This window comes from Dreissena polymorpha, chromosome 5, assembly GCF_020536995.1.
Source record: "Dreissena polymorpha isolate Duluth1 chromosome 5, UMN_Dpol_1.0, whole genome shotgun sequence".
In the NCBI taxonomy this organism is placed as follows: Eukaryota; Metazoa; Mollusca; class Bivalvia; order Myida; family Dreissenidae; genus Dreissena; species Dreissena polymorpha.
Genome location: NC_068359.1, coordinates 44,637,628 through 44,652,897, shown reverse-complemented (window position 1 = coordinate 44,652,897; position 15,270 = coordinate 44,637,628). Strand labels below are relative to the sequence as shown.

The 15,270-nt window shown below is 31.6% G+C and overlaps 1 protein-coding gene across 1 annotated transcript in view; it reads left to right on the top strand.

The window, feature by feature from the left end:
* The first annotated feature begins 2,459 nt into the window (after positions 1 to 2,459).
* The window catches only part of LOC127831377 (metabotropic glutamate receptor 3-like), a 37,188-nt gene continuing 24,377 nt past the window's right edge, over positions 2,460 to 15,270 (top strand). The window contains exon 1 of the mRNA XM_052356363.1: positions 2,460 to 2,555. The gene's annotated coding sequence lies outside the window, so the exon portion shown is untranslated. The remainder of the gene's footprint in view (positions 2,556 to 15,270) is intronic.

Here is a 15,270-nt window from a genome sequence, read left to right as displayed (position 1 = left end):
TTGAATCAACATTGAATCAACATTGTAGAGTTTAAATTTCCGATTGGATGTCCTGCTCTTATTTGTTCAGATCAATATAGATCACTCTAACGATATGTCCAATAAACATTCGCCGTATAATAGCTGTTGTGGTAGTTGTGCATTCTGTAACATATACATTTCTATATCATCATGTTATATACTGTATAAAGTAATATGATTGTATATTTAGCAAAAATTAGTGTGAATAAAGAATGTGTTGGTGCATGATTGATTCATGGAATTATCCGTTGAGTAAGTATTATTTTCGTACTTTCACTCGGAAATATTTAAATTCACAGACCAAACTAGTCACCGTGTATATAGTAATATTGATGGTCTTCACATGTATTAATATTAAGATGTTAACAAAAAATAAGTTTAAATAATCAATTATTATAATTGTATCGTAGAATTAAATACAAAAAAAAGCGTTGAAACATTAAGTAACAAAACAAAATCTCTTCTCGTGCTCTGGTTATTTGCATAAATAAACAGTAAATTACATTCAATTAACGCGAGGTATAAAGTAATGTCATTATTAAAGCATTTACTCAATGTTGAGTAAAATTGAAATTCTTTATCATGACACATTTACGATAATTCCAGTTCACGATTACATCCTGCAATGGCTAATTATTCAATTAAAACCTTACATAGAATATGTGAACTTGCTTACAGAGAGCTATAGAAAAGGCGTTTGTTAAGATGACATTGTGTAAGCAGAAATATGTATTGACATAAACAATTAATTTTTACACACCTCATGAGCACTGGAAATGGATTCATTGTGTGTGTGTTGTTTTCTTGTGAAACATTAATTCATAAGATTCATTGGAATTTTTCATTAAAACATTGTGTTTTGTTTTCAAGTTATTTTTAGCATGAAGTGTGAAATAACTTTAACGATATTAGTGAATTTATGTATATATAGTCAGCATAGTTAATGATGGTGAAGTAAACTACATCTATTTTCTACTCGGGAGGGGCGCTTATTATGTAAAACTGTACAGCACATTTGCTTGACAAAACCAACGTGACAATATGTCGGAATTACAATTACCCTCTCAAAACGACTTTCTAACTGCGACAAATGCAAGTACTGTGTGGTTGATCTAAGTTTGCCACTTGACGATTGCTAATTTAGTTCCACGTCAGTTTGTCAGGTTATGTTTGAGACTGTTAGAGGAAACTCTAATTCCGATTGTTCGTTGTTTAGGTTTAATACATCATTTATCATTTATAGTGTTAGCTCCTGTACCTTTCACATGGCCTAAAATGAAATTAAAGGTTTATAAGTTGCAAAAATAGAATAATTGTAAAAGAGAAAAGCAATATTAGGATTTCAGGTTGCTATAAGTTGTAAATATTTAATTTGAGATAAACATATATCATAGTATTATACATACGAATATGGAAATAAACATAAGAAAAATGTAAATTTAAAAATAATTGTCACAGGACATGCGCTCGACTAGTCAGACCTTTTCGAAAAACCTTATGTACCGGTTTCATCTGTTGTTGAGACATGGGTATATATGGGCATTGGAACGTATCATTACACAATGACACAACATAATTATTTTGTTAGATGAAATACCAATAAACTGAGATAAAGAGTTTAGGACAAAAGGAGGCATACTGGTGCTAATGACGCTTCTTATGACCTTAATATAATATCCTGTCTAATAATACTGTTGGAAACCTTCGTTTTGTCGCCTAAGGTAGTCAGGCTAGTACAAGGTCCAATTAAAGAGAAACGTGACTCTATACTTGAAGCAGTGTGTTGCAGTTGTTTAAATATAATACTTCAGAAAATACATCTTAAAACAACAACTACAAAACGTTGCTATCTCAACATAACAACCCACCAACCTTTTTTGTAAAGTATGACAACAAACAATAAAAAATAGTTTTTTCGATATAATTTAAAACCAATGATGGAATTGGTGGTTATTATTAGTTACTTGAGTTTTCGTTCATGATAGTAAGGCCTTAAAGGCAATTATTTACACACTACATATAAGAAATATACTGAATAAAGTACAATAAATAAATAAATTGAATGCAAATTGTGGTGAAACGTACACGTAATCTGTAGACAAAACAATTTGTTACGTAGAAAGTAATGGAAAGCACATAAGCTATTGTCTTTCGTGTTGTTGTTGGTGCTGTTGGTCTTCTTCATTTTAAATGGTGTAAAAAAACACAGAAGCATTCCATGAAGCTTTGTATTATACATGATAAGAACTCTTGAAGTACGGACTCAAAGAAAGTCATATTTCTCAATCTTGAGCACTCTTTTGCATGCAAACCATCCAATACTCCAGCTAATACTCCAGCTAGAAGCGGGCGTGATCTTTATAGGATGTTCATTGCGTGGTTCGCTGCGCATGGCAGTGTATTCAATATTTGGTAATGTGTATCGTTAAACGGAAAAACAACACCAAGACTATTTTAAGGCTGCTTGTAGTGTTTCTGTGGAAATTAAACGACATGGAGGTTCTGCTACGTGAAATAACAGGATTGACAAATGGGTAAGACTTAAAGAACTCCGGTACATGTATATGTTTTATCGGCTTAATTCGCATGCTTCATGCGGAGGTTTTATATTGATGCGACTTTTACTTTATTTGTATAATTTATAGAGAAAAAAGTATACAGTTGTGGATCATTCATAGATCTGTAATACAAGTTTATACAAGTTAACTTTGCAGCGACACAAAATCAATACCATTTTTTTTTAAATACAGAAATCAATTATCTTCATATTATTGCAAAAATGTTATTTCATTTACATTTTTTCATGTGTCATATAATTTATGAATATAATACGTAATATATATATAATTGCTGGTGAAAAACACATTTAATAAAACAGTCTCTGTAGGTGTTACTCGTTCATATGGTTTTTAATTGCTCATGTTTTTATGTTTTGTGGAATACCATATTGATGTTGACTGTAAATGAGTGCTCGTCGAAAGGCCGTTAAGTTCTCTGTTTCTAACTTTTTTTGCAATTAATGTATTTTACATGTATAAAGTATCTTATTTAAAAAGCTGAAATCAGCGCAAACATGTGTACATGCATGTCTGGAACTACATTGCTTAGATTTTCATTACGATGCAATATCAAAAACGTGTTAGCACCGCAATATATAATTGAGCCATGCTCTGTGAAAAAGGGGTTTAATGCATGTGCATAAAATGTCGTACCAGATTAGCCTGTGCAGTCCGCACAGGCTAATCAGGAACGACTCTTTCCGCTATTATGATATTTTGCGTTTCAAAGAAGAGTCTCTTCTTTGCAAAAAAATAGTTTAAATAGGCGGAAAGTGTCGTACATGATTAGCTTGTGTGGTCTGCACAGTTTAATCTGAGACAACACTTTATGCACATGCATGAAAACCCCATTTTCACGGAGCACGGCTCAATTATATAATTTTAAAATCAATCTGCAAATCATGTGTATCTAAACCACATTTTTGTATTTCCGAAAATTGTGAACATTAACTTCGTGTTATTTAAATTTCGAAGTTTGACAAGCCTTTAATCAGACAGGACCCGCCTAAGTAAAAACTTCATTTCATACACATTTTGTTAGTATCTAAATTATAATATTATATACATATTGTGCAATTACTAAGTTTTTAAAAAGAGAACATGTATGTTCTAGACATGACTATTAAAACCTAATAATTGCCAGCGGAAAAAAAATCAAATATAAAATCTGTTTCGGTTTTGAATACATAATTAACTTATTGTTATTTTCTGTGTTATTTATGAACAGTGGTCTCTACGGATTGTGCAATATTGTAAGGACATTAAATCACTCGTTAACCGAAATTGCACTGTAATGCGTTGTTTGTTTATCAAGATCCGCAGGTGCATTAGTCATGCCCCACGTGTATTCAGTCTAAACAGACACATGACAAGCTTGCTCTCCTATTGCATTTATCTTGAAGTTTCGTGAACATGGCACTTATGTGGCTATTGAAAACAAAATAATCGCAAAGCTGCAAACTTGAACTACGCACAGTTGAAATCTTTCCGTTTTCTTCATGATCAAAGAATACCAAAACATCTTCATGATTTGAGAGTTTTATATAAAATGAAAAAATCTATGTTTATGTATGTGTGGGATATCTTCAGTACAGAATACATTTGAACATGAACGATACAAAAATGTGCTGCATGTACCTACAAATTATTCAATTTGTTCACCAATTAACACTTGTTCAGACGTAATTTGGCGAAATTTAACACCGCAGTTGTGGTTATTTATTATTCATTTTAAATCATGTTGGAATACAATGTACAATATATAATATATTAAAGAGGTACCTAAATCAAAAGCCATAAACGCATGAAAATAAGGCACTTCCATTTATACATGTTAAAACGTTTGTTAAATTGAACAAAACGTAAAATAATCAAGATCATATTTGATCGTACACTAACATCAATGCTTTATTTATAAACCTTCTCAACTCAGAAAGATTAATTCAATTCTATTTGTAAAAGTTAAGTCAGCAAGCGCCATGTGATGCCCTTTTTGTAACACAAACAGCGGCCTTGCTATTAGTTCGGAAAACTCTGTGTCGCATAACGAACAAAAAAACAAGAATTATTACACATGTACCTGTGCATAGGTTTTTTTTTTTTTCAACTTTTCGATATAAAAATACAATTAAAGACTTCGTCTCGTTACTTGTTTAGTACACTGTTTTTGTGAAGTTGCGTGAAACTTACGTTTAACTATAGTATGTAAAATAATATGGTTGTCCATTAAGCAACACATGTTGTTAATAAGAGCATTTTTTAATGCATACTTGATTCATGAAGTTATTAGTTGATTAAGTATTATATTCCTACTTTTCATCGGAATCATACTAACGGGCAAAACTTTCCACAGAGTATAGTAACATTGACGCTCTGCACACGTATTTAAATTAAACTCAATACAAAAATAAATTAGAATATTATATTGGTACAGAAAATTAAGCAACAAACGGAGACAAACAAACGCTTTATAAGTGTTATGAAAATTTGCATACATACACTGTGAACTAAATTCAATAACACAATATAAATGTCATTTCAAAAGCGTGAACTCAACGCTGAGTTCAATCGGATTTTAATATCAAGACATTTTCCGATAATTACAGTACAACATTGTGGACTTCGATTGGCAATGATTAAATAAACATCTCACCTAAATTATATGAAATTGGTTGCAAAGAACCACGCGTATAGCAAAATCTTTTGTAAAAGGGCAATAGTGTTTGTACACATATGCATATACAAATACAATTGATTGGCTCAATATCAAGGTAAATGATTACATATACTTAGAAAACGTTTAGATAGTGCATTAAAGTGTAGTAATATGTTTAAAGTAGGATGCTATTGTGTTAGGTTTATAGAAAGTAAAATGCAAAAAAACGATGGTCGTTTACATTATCTTACCAACAGTCATCAAAAATAGTATATACATTCGTGTGTACGCTGTTTTTATAATATAATTACTAATTCAAAATGTTACCAATACTAATTCAATTTTTAATTTAAATCTGTAGTATATTAAGAACCCTAATTGTAAAACGATTTTCAAAAATCCGAATCATGCCTGTAAATCTTAGCAACGTATATCAATTGCTTATATGTATACGTACATATAAGATTCAGTATGTGCTTACCAAAGTAATGAAATGTTCGGTCAAGCTTGTTGTATGTTCGCCTACGTGTTTGCAATTCATACTTATAGTAGCATTTCAAACTTCAATACATAGCATATTTTGGTACTGATCTTGCTAGAGATGAATCACCTTTTCAATTGCGCACAAACATCCTCGGTTGTGTTCAAGCCGAATGTCTTGAACTGTTATAAGATACCTTATTTTCCAAAGCAAACTTCGAGATTCTCTGTAGAGCTTTGTCACACACACCCAGTGCGCATCAAACGTTTTGCGAACGTTGCTGCAACGTAATATTTAGGTCGCAACGTCGGCAAACCATTACCGAACGTTGTATTTAGGTTGCATTCAACTGTTGCAGTTTGGTTGTCACAATGGTATAAATGAAAGTTTTCCCGACGTTTTTTTTCAAACGTTGCTGCAACGTTGTATTTAGGTTGCATTCAAAGGTTGCCGTTTGGTTGCCACAATGGTGTATATGAAAGTTTTCTCGACTTTTGTTTCCAACGTTGCTGCAACGTTGTATTTAGGTTGCATTCAAACGTTGCAGTTTGGTTGTCACAATGATGTACATAAAAGTTTTCCCGACGTTTTTTTCCAACGTTGCTGCAACGTTGTATTTAGGTTGCATTCAAACGTTGCAGTTTGGTTGTCACAATGGTATATATGAAAGTTTTCTCGACGTTTCTTTCCAACGTTGCTGCAACGTTGTATTTAGTTTGCATTCAAACGTTGCAGTTTGGTTGTCACAATGGTGTATATGAATGTTTTCCCGACGTTTTTTCCCAACGTTGCTGCAACGTTGTATTTAGGTTGCATTCAAAACGTAGTATTTTTAAATTCTTTTTTTAAATAATATAAAAATAAAAACTATTTACTGCCAACCGCCCTTTCGAGTATTATCAGCAAATATGCACATTGGTGTCTAAAGAGGGGATAATGAAACGCTCCCCGAGTAGGAATCGTACTTTATAATAATACAATTCATGCATAGCATCAATGAAAATATGATTTCTTGGTAATTTTAGAAATTCAATTTTTTTAAATTTTACAAATCAGTTACTTAAACTTAAAGATGCTAAAGATGAACTTTAACTCAAAATCGCCGGATAAAATATATTGTTTAAGTTGTGTTATGCATAAAAATGGTAGAATCTAGTTTCAAAGTTTCATTAAAAAATAAATAGTGAACATTTTTGTCTGAAACTTTAATTTATTTCTATTTTATATTATTTAAAAAAATAGAATTTAAAAATACTGCGTTTTAATGCGACTTAAATACAACGTTGCAGCAACGTTGGGAAAAAACGTCGCAGCAACGTTGGGAAAAAACGTAGGGAAAACTTTCATATAGAAAATTGGTACAACCAAACTGCAACGTTCAAATGCAACCTAAATACAACGATATTATTACCCCGTGCTGTTTTTATTGGGAAACAATAATGCAAACCTTATCAAAACAACTTGTATACCACCATTGATATATATTCAATATTCATTTGAAGCTTTGCAACATATAACACCTTCGTGTACTTTCACTTGCATGATAACACATGTTCATTTATATGTATAGATTGGTCAGTTATCAATTACAATACGTCCGAGTCAAACGTTTAACAAAATATTTAAGAAATCAGACGTCATACTTAAGCGGACAACTGAACTCTTTGGTTAAATAAAGGCCGTGTATTATTTCATTATAAAAAACTAGCATTAGTTGCTTGTATGACATATATTCGTAATAATAAACACACTGTCTATTGTTTTGTTAAAAAAACCCGTATCGCCATGATTTTTGTAAAAAATTAAACTATTGCCAATAGTATGTAGACTGATTTAAGTGCTCTACTTCACTAGTCTTATTTTAATTGCACGTTAGTTTGTCACGTTTTTTTAAAGACTGTAAGAGTAAATGTTCTATTGTTCGTTGCTACTTAAGATTTAATACATCAATTATAGCTAATAACGTTAGTTTGAGTGACTTTCTAGCAGCGTGGAAATTAGTTTACTAATTGCAAACATAGGATAACTATTCCAGAGAGAATAACTATTTTGTTTTATTGTTGATATATTATGTTAATATTTATATTTCAGATTCAAATTTAAAATATTGTTAAAAATAAAAGTATACAATAATATAAATGAGTATTTTTATAAGCTGCCTCATGATTAGTCCGTCCTTTTTGACTACGTTATGGGTCTTTAACATTTGTGGTGATAAGCATTATATATGTGCGTTTTGCAAGTTATATTACAGAATGAAAAAAAGACATGACATTCTGTACCCTTTTTACATGAAAAACTATTAAATAATTTAGACAAATAATGATGGACAACATGAGGCATACTAATGCTTTCGAAACAGTTCATGGCCGCATAATAATTACCGTGTTTAATAGTGGGACATAGTTTTGGAAACCTGCTTATTGTCACCTGAAGTAATAAGGTCATAGTGTCTTGTTCAATTGAAGAGAAAACGATACTCTGGTGGAATCAGTGTCACGCAGTTGTTTAAAAGGATACTGAAACATGGCCATCCATTTACATTTTATTATAGTTTTCTTTATCGCATACTGTTTTTATTTAGTCCATATTCCATATCGAGTTAATACATGTTACCTAACAGTGTTGACAAAATAAGAAATATGTCAGTACTATTTTTAAACATATTTTAGAATCCTTGTTTATTGTTTAAGCGTTCCTTCAATTTGATTATACCTCAAAGTAAAGTATACCCATACCGCATATAAACATTAGACTGAGTTAAGAACAATAACCACATATTCAACTTCCTTTTGCAAAACAATTTAAGTTGATGTTTGTTGGTTGATCGGATCAATCATAAAACACTTCATAAGTTTAAAAATGGAAGTAGTGGTGACTGCATATTTTTATGAAACATGCAAGTAACCTACACAGAAAACTTTTACTCGAAGAAAGTAAATTGAATAGTAAACCATATTCACATTCTTAATCAGTTGTTAATACAATCTTTAAAAATATGCATAACAAAGTATTAAAAATAAAACATATTTAAGGTAATACTAACAAAGCAAAAAAGCACTTGACACATTCCAATATAATTTATCAGTGCATATTCAAAGGTATGCCACACATAAGCATGCTGTTCATCTTGATGACAAGCACATTCGCTATTCGCTATTGGTGTTCGTGTTGTTGTTGTCGGTTTTTTACTTTGTAAATGGTGTAACACACAAAAAGAAGTTCATGTTAGCTTTGTAGAATAAATGATTGGACGTTTCCATCAAAGTACTGACGAAAAGAAAATCGTATTTCTTAAGAGCGCTCTTTTTCATGCAAACCATAGCATACTCCAGCTAAAAGAAGGCGTTATCTGTATAACCTTTTATTCCGTGGTTCGCTGCGCGAGGCAGTGAATTCGATATTTGTTGTTGTGTAATATAATGCCATCGCTCTGATATTTTGTGAAATAAAACCGCTGATACGAAAAACAACACGAATTAAACATGTGAAGATTACTTATAGCGCCTGTGGAAATTAAACTACATGGGGGAATTGCTACGTGTGATAACAGGATTGATAAATTGGTAAGACTTAGGAATGATCTATATCCGGTACATGTTTAATTGTAATCGGCTTATTCGCATGCTTCACGCAGAATTTGAAATTATATAGGAAATGGTCTGCATTTGATAATATGTATGTATTTATAAATTAAAGAGTTATAAATTGTTCATACATCCGTTAATTTAAGCAAGGTAACTCTTAAGCGAAACAAACTCTGGAGAAAAACAATTGTAAAAAACAATAGAAAATACTTTTTTTTTACATTTCAAAAATACATCTTTCATTTTTTACGTATTGTAACGGATTTTATACGATTGATAAATATTATACACGATACTTATAATAGTTAGTAAGAACATTTTGAATAAAAAAACGTCATTTGTTTTAAATGCTCATGTTTGTTTTGTGGAATAGCATATTTATGTGTGTAACACACTTCATTTCATCTATCACACGTATCTATGACACTTTTTCGATTCCGGTAAATAGTGACGATTAACTTCTAATTAGTTAATTTTCAAATTTTGCCCGGTCTTAGATCAGATAAGATCCACGTAAGTAACATATAATTTCATAAAAACTGACTTGAAGCAACTAAGTATCTGAGTTCCAATATTATAAATAGTTACAATTCCTTCCTGTACAATGCCTTCGTTTCTAAGCAGAGCACACGTGTGGTCCAGATAGTGTATTGAAACCCGAATTTACAAGAAACCGATCAAAGATACAATCGTTTTCCAGATTTATTATGATTAATTCACTAACTGAGATTTTCTGCGGAATACATTAACAGTGGCCTCTACTGAGTGTGCAATATTGTAGGGACAGTAAATCACTCGTTTAACGAAGTAGCAACGGAAGGTGTTATGTGCTTTATCCTGATGAACAGGTGCTTCTGTCAGTTCCCACGTGTATTCAGTCTAAACAGGCACATTGAGACTATACTCTCCTGTTGAATTTTCCTTGTAGAATCGTGAACATCCACGTAAAGAGGTTATGTTGCTATTGAAGACTACGACGCAAACTTCACGTTAGAACAATATAAATATTTCTATTTTCATAATGGTCAAAATACAAAAACCTCTTCAAGATTAGAAAATAAATAATCTATGTTTCAAAGTGTGTGGGGTTGCTGTATAACAGAATACATTCGAACAATAACGATACGAAAATGAGCTTTCTGCAAATTATGCGAATTTATTCTTCAATAAAATGTTGCCGGAGCATCTTTTGGTTAACTTTCAGATCGTTCTTATGGTTTGTCCTTATTTCTTTTTAAATTAAGTTGAAGTGCAATATAAAATAGACAATATATACAAGTGAAACCTTAATTTGAGGGCATTCGAGCAACTGAAAAATTAAGCAATCTCTTAATACTTGTCAGAAAGTCGGTAATATACATAAGAATCTTCTCATCTCAGACTGAATAATTAAAATGTATGTGTGTAAGTCTAGAAGACTTGCGCCATCTGTTGTATTTTTTAACAAACAACACCGGTAATGCCAAAAGTTTGAAAAATTGTATGTCGCATATAAGAGTTAATTATGCTTTAAGTGCAATATAAGATTTCGTCACTTGTTCAGTACATTTTTGTTAAAATCTGTGTAGAACCCATTATTATTAATGTGGGCATCACAGACGGAAGTGACATTCCCCCTTTTATCGCACGCACCATTAAAGCTTCATTTAGGAATTAATCGGTCTAAATTATATACCATATAACTGTTGCCTTTAAGTCATATATTCATTAAACGGCAGACGTTTGCATTAAGGAACCAATAAACAATTACACGCTCTGTTGATCAATCGTATATATTGTATAATACGCTCGTTATAAATGGACATGTGAACAACGATTTTATCTGATATGAAAACTATCGTATAGACGTAATTAGATATCTTACGAATGGTTGCGAGAGATATATCATGAAATATATCAATAGATTCTTAGTGCGACATTTTGCTTCAAGTTACGACAAGCGTTGGTGTATTAAGTCTAACATGCAGCTTCATTTCACTTTATTCATCTGAAGATAATACATAAACGAAAACTAACTTAAATATATGATATTATATAAGATATTATGTTCAATCTTCGTAATTTAAAATATAAAGTCTAATACATTTATGTTAAGTGGATGACGTGAGCGAGCAGGTAAAATTGTTATCTTCGATGAGAATTTGGGCGTTTTTTTACATATAACATTCAGATTCAGACAATATTTCATCGGGCAATACAATACTTTTTCCATATAATTGGGCTTTTTTCGAACACGAACTCGCTTTTTGAAATATGTATATGCATAACCCGATTTTTGTATTGCGTTTATGAAGTTGTAATGATATAATGTTACACATTAATATAATAATCAATCCTCTACACAAGTACTTAACCGGTCAACGGTCAATATTATCAACACAAGTGTGCAGCTTTTGTTAACATCAAGAACTGTCGCGTAATGAAATTTAAAATGTACTTTCTACAATGAGGTTCGCAAACATTTCATTCACTATTAATATCATACGTGCGCGCTAATGCAATGACTTTCTGTATGCATATATTGTAAAATGTTGTTCTTTTGCGAAATACAGTCAATAACAATTATAAAAATCTCCGCGTTCGATTTGGCAGCTGTTTCCAGTTGTTTTAATGAACAGGAATTCAGACAGTATTCGTTTTTTATGAAAATTCAATGGCTTGAACAGCTGAAGCATTTTTCTACAGACATATTTTTCCAGCAGCAAATTGAAGATGCTTATTGAAAGCTCTTTGAAATATTTCAGTCTGTTCAGCTTCAGGCCTAAATAGTTCTTACATTAATACTTTATGTCAAGATTCATTACTGCGGATATCCTTCCGTCAAAAAGGTATTATCTTATGTCTTCATAAATACGCTGACATCGCTTTTTTATAAACAGAAGATGTAGATTGGATGAGAAATAACACTGTTCATTAGTTAGTACTATTTACCAAACAAAAAACGTTTGCTAAGAAAGTGTTATGCAAACATGCTTGTATTTGCGAAAAGTATGTTTTACAACGAAATGTACAACATCGTCTTGTCATGTTCAACAAATCCGTGTCTTTTGGTGTATCTCCCTGCCATGCATCGATTTCAGCGTTTTTAAAAAACGAACATCAGTAATAATTTCACAGTTGTTTCTATGAATACTTCCCGTCGAGTAATTTGATTGCTCTCAATATTTGTCGTGGCCGTCATTGCGTTGTTTAACAGAGCGTCGGTAGGACACCGCTTCTGTGATGACTTTGCCGACTGGATTATAGTTCATACAATTGCCGGAAACATAGCGTGATTTTGGAAACTTCACAATTCAAGAAATAAAACTTTGAGAAACGGTTAAAAAGTCGTACATGATTAGTAATAAATATGCAATTATTATTGGTGCCACTGATTTCTAAATCAAGAATATGCAAATTTCCAATGGATGACGAAACAATTATTTTTCTACGACTGAGCAATGGTTTTTTAAAAGTGAAAAGCACTTAACACGAGAATATTTTTCAGTCTTCGATGAGAATTATATGTGTGTTAATACTAAGCATGATTAACCGAGTATCAGTGGTGCATGTATTACATACACTTTAATGATGTTATAGTGCTTGGATGCATAATGAAATATACATCAACACATATATATTAACATTGCAGCAACACAGATATATTAGCATTGCAGCAACACTATATATATTAGCATTGCAGCAACACTATATATATTAGCATTGCAGCAACACTATATATATTAGCATTACAGCAACACTATATATATTAGCATTACAGCAACACTATATATATTAGCATTACAGCAACACTATATATATTAGCATTGCAGCAACACTATATATATTAGCATTACAACAACACTATATATATTAGCATTACAGCAACACTATATGTATTAGCATTACAGCAACACTATATATATTAGCATTACAGCAACACTATATACATTAGCATTACAGCAACACTATATATATTAGCAATGCAGCAACACTATATATATTAGCATTGCAGCAACACTATATATATTAGCATTACAGCAACACTATATATATTAGCATTGCAGTAACACTATATATATTAGCATTGCAGCAACACTATATATATTAGCATTGCAGCAACACTATATATATTAGCATTGCAGCAACACTATATATATTAGCATTGCAGCAACACTATATATATATATATATTAGCATTGCAGCAACACTATATATATTAGCATTGCAGCAACACTATATATATTAGCATTGCAGCAACACTATATATATTAGCATTGCAGCAACACTATATATATTAGCATTGCAGCAACACTATATATATTAGCATTGCAGCAACACTATATATATTAGCATTACAGCAACACCATATATATAAGCATTGCAGCAACACTATATATATTAGCATTGCAGCATGTGCTATTGATAAGACGAAACACGTCTGCATGTAACTTTTTTCGTTTATTTGATTAAATTTTCGTGCGTACATGTTCACACAACAGTATGCATGAATACGATAGTTTCATAATTTATTATTGGACGGGTATAAAAGTAGTATAGCGTTCATAAGTGAACGTGGATTCCGACTATGCTAAAATCACGGTCTGCCAAAAGTGTAACAAAAATAGCATATTAAGAGATCTATAGAGTTTTATATTTCACACGTTAAGCATGGATCCTTTCATGGATAAATACACTTTAATGATATGCCTCTTGTTTAATTTAGTAAAGCTAGACGCTGTGAAAGCTGATCTTAATTTATAGACCATTTACTAGGATATTCCAGTCATAAATAATAAATTAGAGCATCAAAGACGGCAGTTCGATTATCCTTGTATATGCACGCATCATTTGAGCTTCATTTAGGAATAGATCAGGCTAAATGATATACTACATAATTGTTGCCTTAATGCCTTATATTCAGTAAACGGCAGCCGTTTGCATTAAGGAACCAATTAACAATTACTCGTTTTGTTGATCACGCGTAATATATTGTATAATACGCTCGTTATCAATGGACATGTGCACAACGACTTATCTCATATGGAAACTTTCGTGTACGCTTAATTGAATTTATTGAAAATCTAACGAATGGTTGCGAGAGAGATAATCATGCAATATATCAATCAATTCTTAATGCGGCCCTTTTCTTCAAGCTACGAAGTCTGGGTGTATTAAGTGTAATATGCAGCTCAATTTAGAATTAATTTTCATGTCATCTCAAAAGATATAATAAACGAGACATGACTCAATTTTCTGCCATTGTATAAGTTAAATGTAGAGATCTCGGAATTAAAAAAAAAATGTATATCGTATGGAAGAAAAAAGCACTGAGGTACAAGTGTAAATGTGGCGCATATAGCGTACGCTTACAGGTTTTCATATTGAAGACAATATTTTAACGGACAATAGCAATAGTTTTATATAACTTGGTCTGACTCTAACAACGAGCAATGGAATATTCAAATATTTAAATGTAGCCCCCCTATCCTGTTCATGAAGTTGTAACTATTAAATGCATATTAAAGTTTAACCCATTTAGGCTTGTAGACTATCCCATCCTTCTAAAATGGATCAATTTATTTCCAAAATTGGGGATGTCTTGTATATTTAGTTCTATATTTAGAATATTTCTTACAGAAATTCCTTCAAGCAAACAACATCATGTGGCGTCTCATCTGGGTCTACGCTGTTTGCCAAGGCTCTTTTTCTATACGCTAGGCATAAATGGGTTCAGAAATGATTCATTTAAATGAATTAAGAAAATATTCATGTTTTTAGAATATTTAATGAATATGTCAAGCATATTTTTGACAAACGTATTGTTTAATTTAAAGCAGCAAAGTAAAAAATGCTTAGTTGTAGTTCAAAATTCCAGTCTGTTAATTTTCATGCATAATTTTTCGTTAAAAATTCTGGTGAGTTCTTTCAAAATTAATTACTTTTATTATCATTCCGTCAAGAAAGGTGTTTAGCATTTATCCCTTG